The following is a 6,584-nucleotide window of genomic DNA, read 5'->3' as shown; positions in this document are numbered from 1 at the left end:
GGCTGGCGGGGCCGGGCGAGCGGGGCTGCGCAGGAGCGGGCGGAGGGGGCGGGGCCTGGCGCCCGACCGGGCGAAGGGGCGGAGCCCGCAGCGCCCTCCGGAGCCCGGGTTCTGTGACGTCGCTCGCCGGGCTCCGGGCGCGCGCTCCTCCCGGGCCTCGCCTCGGTCCCCTTGCCTTACATCCGGGCTCGCAGACGCGTAACGATTACCGAGAGTATTATCTGCTGCGGTGAGGGCTTTGCTTAAGGGATTGAATCTCTTGAAAACGACCACGGAGGAGCGACGTCTCCAATGATGATTTAGTAAATTAATTCCAAAAATACTATAAGCCCAGAGTTGGTGCCAGCCCTGTGCTAGGAGCTGGGCGTCCCACGGAGGAGCCGGAGCCCCTGCCCTTACAGCGCGGACAGGTAAACAGCCGGGAGAGAGATCAGGACAACACAATGGGGAGGATAGGGAGGGGCCACAGCGTGTGGGGGTGCGCCCCCCAGGAGGCCCTCGGAGAGACGGTGCGCGGAGGTCCCGGCGGAGGACCCTCAAATGTGAACTGCTGAGTGGGACTGAGCGTGGCCTATTAGCAGGAGGTTCCCGTGTGGAGGGAGACAAGGGCGAGGGGAGAGGGGTGGGCCATGGGATCAGATCGCCATCTGCTGTGCCTTGAAGCCTGGTGGGACCTTCAGCTCCTCTAAGTGTGGAGGGACACCACTGGCGGACTCCATGGACATCCGGCTGAGGCTTAGTGTTTCAGCAGCGGAGCACACAGGGGTGCTGTTTCTGGTGTGGGGTGCTGTTGCGGTACAGAGGGATGCAGGGGCACCGTTGGGGTAAAGGGCATTTTGGGGCTGCAGGGTAATGTCGGGGTGCTGTCAGGGTATGGGTGTTATTGGGGTGCAGGAGTGCTATGCCTTGCTTATCTCTAATTGCAATGCTTTGCTATTCCTAAATAAGCCCCTTTGCCAGTAAAATAATTGACTTTTATTTTTAGGGTCAACAGCCCTTCCTGAACTCGCCGCCACGGCCCCGTGCCTCCCATCAGCCTGCTACCGTGGTCAGCAGAGGGTCAGATGAGGTCGGAACTCCTGCGGCTCCTCGCTCCTGGCCTGGGTGGGACAGGCGGCTGCTGTCAAAGCTGGAGGCCTCCCTGGATGAGGTGGCTTTGATCTCCAGCACCAGAGAGGACCGTCCGGCTTGGGCTGGTGCTCCAAGGAGGCCCTGCAGGAGGGTCTCATGGTGGATCTCGCCCAGGATGCACCCCATTGCACCTTCGGCACCTTCTGGGCAGAGGGAAGCTTCTTGGTCAGTTTGGGCTCCTGAGAGTAAGTGAGGGGTGGTCTTAGCCAAGTCTCTGGGCCTCGGTTTCCCTTTACGTTTACCCATTGGCCTCTGGGCTCCTTCAGGGCGAGTCTCAGATGGCCACAGTGGCCGTGTGCCCTTCTGCCCCACCAGCAGGGCTCCCAAGGTCACCCTCCCTCCACCTGCCCACCTGGCCTCCTGGTCCTGACCCTGTGCCCAGAGCTGGACACACCACCCTGCTATGGGTTTGCAGCTCCAGAGAGGCTTTGTGGGGTGTGGGCACCCAGCCTTTGAGACCCTTCCATCTGGGGTGGGGGGTGGGGGCTGAGCTGGGCTGCAGCTCCATGTCCGACAGGCACCCGCAGCGGGTCAGGGAGCTCTGTGGAAGGATGCCCAGAGAAGGCTGTCTGCTTCCTCCCTTCTCCCTCCCTGGTGCTCTGGGGAGTTATCTTAGAGGTCAGCGTGGCCCTGGTGGCCCTTGCGTGCCTGGCCCTCCCCCTGCTTGCCATGTGCTGCCCTCGCTTCCGCCTCCAGCAGGTCCTCTCGGGGATTCTCAGGCCACAAACGTAGTCCCCAGGCTTTATCAATGCCATGTACTCGGCGATCCCTGCACACTCGGTCATGTCCCAGACAGTGCCCAGGAGAGTGTGCAAGGGGAGGGGCGGGGGCCGTCCATCAACGTCCCTAGCTGGCCTGGGTGCAAGCACGGGACGGGGAGGGTGCCGTAAGCAGGTGGGGTGCTGACGAGCCTGCCGGTCCTCCAGCTGGGTCGGCCGGGTCTTCACCTCCCAGGCCTTGCAAGAGTAACTGTGGCCCTGGCCAGCCAGTCAGTGGACGCCATCCGTGTAACTCTCGTGGCTGCCGGCCAGGTAGCAGCTACCGAGGTTGGAATGGTGGCAGTCGAAGTACAAGGATGCACAATCCTGCTGGCTGTGGCTGTCACTGGCCTGGCTGAAGACGATGTTCCTGTGGCTCCCTCAGGTCCGAGCCCGGGGAGGGGCAGGGGCGGCAGCTTGCAGGGCCCCTTCTAAGAGGGGAGAGGAAGCATCTGAAAAATGCAAAGGGAAGGGCCCGCAGAAATGACCGACTCAGCCGGCTAAGGTCCATTCCTGACCCCCCCGCCCTCACCCCAGGACTCTCCAGCTCCCATCCGTCGATTCGTGGCTAATGTCCTTCCTTACCTCTGTAGCTGTGCAGGCAGAACAAGACTGTGCGAAACTGCCCGTTACGTTCCAACCAGGGCTCAGCCTTTGCACAGGAATCCGCTGAGCCGGCGCGGGCATCAGTAAGTGCTCCCTTCTGCCTACAGCCTCGGTGTCCCGTCTGTCCGAGAATCCCGTAGCAGTGTTGATAGCGCCAAGGTCGCGGGTTCTACAAGGCAAAATGACCTGTACGTAGATAGAACCGTGGTCTGGAAATTGCTCCCCTGCGGCCCCCACCCGAAGCTCCCCCTCCCATCCTGAGTCACGAGGTGCACCCAGAACCTCAGGCGAAGGAGTCGCGCCCCCTGCGTGGACACTGCAGAGGTCTGTGAGCTGTAGAGATCTAACCGGGGGGAGCCTTGCGCGCTCCCCCGGAAATAAATTCTCCTTCCTCTAACGAAGTCGTCTGAGCGTCCGAATCCCTGCGTCTGTGTCGCTTCCTGGAACACTCCACACCCCGCAGGGCCTCAGGCTCGCCAGAACCACAGAGAAACGGCCCCACCGCCAGCGTGTTTCTCTTCTTCAGACACCGGGAAGGAGCTGTGTTTGGCGGGAGAGGCTCCGCCTTCGAAATCCTTCAGGTCGCCCCTGAGCTCCTGGTTCCCTGGCCGCAGCAGTCGGAAGGCGGGAAGGGAAGGGGTGAGGCCGGGCCGGGGTCTGGCCCGCGGGCCCCCTGCCCAGCCAGAACTCCGCGGCCAGGCTGCTGGAGCCTCTTTCGAAGGACTCCCAGTCCCGCAAGGAGCCCACAGAGCCGTCCACGGGGCGCCGGACACCTGTGGGGTGTGAGCCCGCGGTTCTACGGGGCAGAAGCCGGCGGGGCTGGCCCCATGTGGAACAGCCCTGACGGCGGAGCACGCGTTGCTGAGAAGGTGGCGCAGGGCGTGCAAAGCCGGCGGCGTGGCCGCGGGCGGAGGGCCCTGCGGCTGCGCCACCAGCCACCAGCGGCAGTGTCCACGCCCGCGCCGCGCACTCACCCCGCACACGCGCGGGATGCCAACCCGTAGGCGCGCGGTTCTCCCGCTAGGGGGCGCCAACACGTGGTCCCTGGCCGTCCCGCTGTCTCCAGTCTGAGTGCGGTGACCCAACCTCTGGTGCCCGGGTTTGCAGGCCCCCACTCACCATCCGGCCCCCGCCCACGTCCATGTCACAGAGCGTCCATGTCACAGAGCGCAGTCAGCCTGGCAGTCAGGTGGGTAGATGGTGTACCTGTCGGTCAGGTCCTTGCAGTTGCAGGCCCCTGAGAGGCAGTGAAGAGGTGCCTGTGCCTGGGGTGTGCTCCTTGGGGAGGGTGCAGATGCCACCGTGATCTGGGATGTGGTCCCACAATGGCCTTGCGGGGGGGCGGGGGGGACGAGGTCACTCACCTCTCTGGTACCTCAGCACCTTCTCTCCTGGGCAGAAGACATCCCCTTCACAGATGCTCCACCCCTGGGGCCCCCCATTGTACCCCAAAGCCCACCCCATCAGCACTGTCCTCCCTCCTGTCTGCCCCAGGCTCCTCTGGGGGCCTCTGGCCACTCTCTGACTCTCTGTGACCCTCTCCAGAGTTGAGACAGGTCGTCACAGTGGCCAGGGGGACTGGGTGGGCCCCTGGGACTTCCCAGGTCAGCTTGGCCCCCAGGCTGGGCTGGAGGGCGGGTCAGGCGAGCCCTCCCTCCACTCCTCCTTGGGCCCCAGGGCCCTGCTGCTGCCTCCTGTCTGCTCCACCCCCACAGGGGTCCCAGGACCGGAACCGCAGGGCGAGGAACACACACAGAAGTCGGGAAGGCTCACTGGGGGAGGCTGTGGGCCCCGGGGCACCTTTCTCCCCTGGAGAGATACAGGGTGCCGGCTTGGTCCCTGGAGCTGGACTCCCTGACCCAAGCCCTCTGCCCTGCCAGCCTCCTGTCTGGGCTGTGACCCCCCAGCAGTGCCAGGCAGAGCAAGCCTGGGTGTAGGGTGGCGTCCCCACTACTTAGATCGGATGAGGTCCAGGGGGCCACCTCCCCTCTCTGTTGGAGCCACTGCCTAGGGAGACGGCTCCTTGCCTCTCTGCGGGAGGGATGGACGTTTCTCTCAGAGCAGCCCTATGGGGGCTGGGTACCTGGCTCCACAGGGGGCCCCCGCCCTGTAGGCTGTGCAGGTGTGCCTGTGGGTGCACCCATGAGTCCTATGTGTGTAGATGCACAGATGTGGTGGGAAGGTTAGCCTGCTGGGAGGAGTGGGGGGGTGGGGAGCTGGCAGAGCCTGGGTGACAGCGCTTAGGGGGCATGGTGCAGCTGCTCTGCGTTCCTGATCCTGGGGGACCCTGGGCAGACCCCCTGGCAGACGGGCCAGCGGTCGCCCCTCTTATCTGCTCCCGGCCAGCCCCATCTTCCCTGGGCTGCCTGGGGGGCCCGTTCTCCTACAAATACAAGGGCCGAACTGGACCCCATCCCCTGGGCGGGGGCAGGGCAGGCTGGCCCAGGAGAGGAGGCAGAAGCACCTCCACCCTGGAGCACCCTCCCTCCGCAGCCAGGTACCCATCTTTGGGCCCTGGCAGGCCAGGAGAGCCAGGGCAAACTTGGATGGCCATCTCGTCCTGGGACCCCAGACCCACCATCTTCACTTCTGCATACACAGAGTAGGATAGGTAGTGGGCCAGTGCACCCCGCCCCTCCCCTGGCACCCCGAGGAGGCCATGCTGTGCCAGCCCAGACCCCACTGGCCAGGCCGAGCATCTCCGTCCTTCCTATCACCTGCCTCCCACATGCCCGTGCTGGAGGGTGAGCATCTGAGCAGACAGACCCCTTCCACCGGGACAGCGCCTCCCTCCTGGCCCAGGGCCTGCGAGGTGGAGAGGCAGGAGAGGCTCAAGGGTCCGCAGGGCAGGCCACCCGTTCCTCTGCGCACACTGATCCCTGGTCCCAGACCTGCGCTCCCTGCGGTGCCCTGGCCACTAAGGCAGCACAGGAACCTGCCTGGCTGTGCCCTGCTCTGGCCTCGGTGGGCCTCCCGTCCCTCACAGCTCAGCGCTGCTCCATGGAGACAGGACCGAAGTCGAACGCAGAGTCACCACCTCTTCCTCCACCTCGTCAGCTGCCTCGCCTGCACCCCAGGGCCCTCTCCAACAGATGGGTCCTTCCGGGAATCATAGGCCGTCGGACACGGGCAGTGCCGGGCAGGATGATGCTGAAGACGTGAGGACACCCTGCCCCCTCCCTGCCCCCTCCTTTCCTCTTCCTCTCTGTTCTCACTCTCATTCTTAGCACGGCTGCCCCAGTAAACCTGGAAGCCCAGCAAGTAGGAGGACCCCACAGCCGGCTGGCCCCCTGGGGGCTGACTGGAGGCAGGAAGCATGGCCCTGGTGGTTGCTGACACCTCCTGAGCCCGTCAAGTGCCAGGCACCTGCAGAGAGCTCTCAGCACCCTGCCATCCTGGGCACGACACGCCACGCCACCCTGGGTTGCATGAGAGGAGCGGGCATGGAGGTCCTGGCCACTGGGCAGTGGGGTGGCACTGCAGGGGCCACGTCTTGACCGCCACGCACACTGTGGCTGGGGCGGGGCCGCAGCAGCCTGCAGCTAAGGGGCGGGAGCATCGCAGAGCGGGGCAGCTGCCTGGTTGTGGACCTCAGCTGGGGGTGGTGTCAGGAGCCCCACACGAAGCACACTGTAGAGGTGCTCGACTCTTAGCCAGCAGCAGAGCCCCCCCCCGGGCCTTGCTCCCCCACCTCCACTCCGGGGCAGAGGTCCTGTGCTGGTGGGGGCCTGCGGGGGTCTGTGACCATCTCCCCAGAGGGGGAGGCTGTGAGTGGGGCAGCCTCGGAAAGGACAGGGATGGGGTCAGAGCGCCCCAACTCCTTTCCTGGGTACCCAGAGATGTGGGGGGCTCCTGGGCCTTATCTCCACCTGGCCCTGGGGTCTCCCTGACCTGTGGCCAGTGGGGAGTGGGCTCCATGTGACCCCTGTGGTGACAGACGGGACTTTGTGGGACACCACACCGGGAGGGGGACTGGCCCTCTGCAGGGCGAGGCCCCCCCTCGGCAGGCTGGAGAAGGGGTGCAGAGCCAGCGGGGACGGCTCCTGACCCCCTTCAGGCAGGAGAAGTCTGGCGAGGCCTTGTGGGGCC

At 65.1% G+C, this 6,584-nt stretch overlaps 1 long non-coding RNA gene across 1 annotated transcript; it reads left to right on the top strand.

The window, feature by feature from the left end:
• Positions 1–86: 86 nt before the first annotated feature.
• LOC120599803 (uncharacterized) lies at positions 87–2,892 on the top strand. The gene is made up of 2 exons (XR_005651985.1): positions 87–410; positions 986–2,892. It is a non-coding gene; the product is annotated as an uncharacterized LOC120599803 (long non-coding RNA).
• Positions 2,893–6,584: the final 3,692 nt, after the last annotated feature.

Source organism: Pteropus medius, unplaced genomic scaffold (genome assembly GCF_902729225.1).
Source record: "Pteropus medius unplaced genomic scaffold, Ma_sr-lr_union100, whole genome shotgun sequence".
In the NCBI taxonomy this organism is placed as follows: Eukaryota; Metazoa; Chordata; class Mammalia; order Chiroptera; family Pteropodidae; genus Pteropus; species Pteropus medius.
This window is presented reverse-complemented; position numbering and strand designations above follow the sequence as displayed.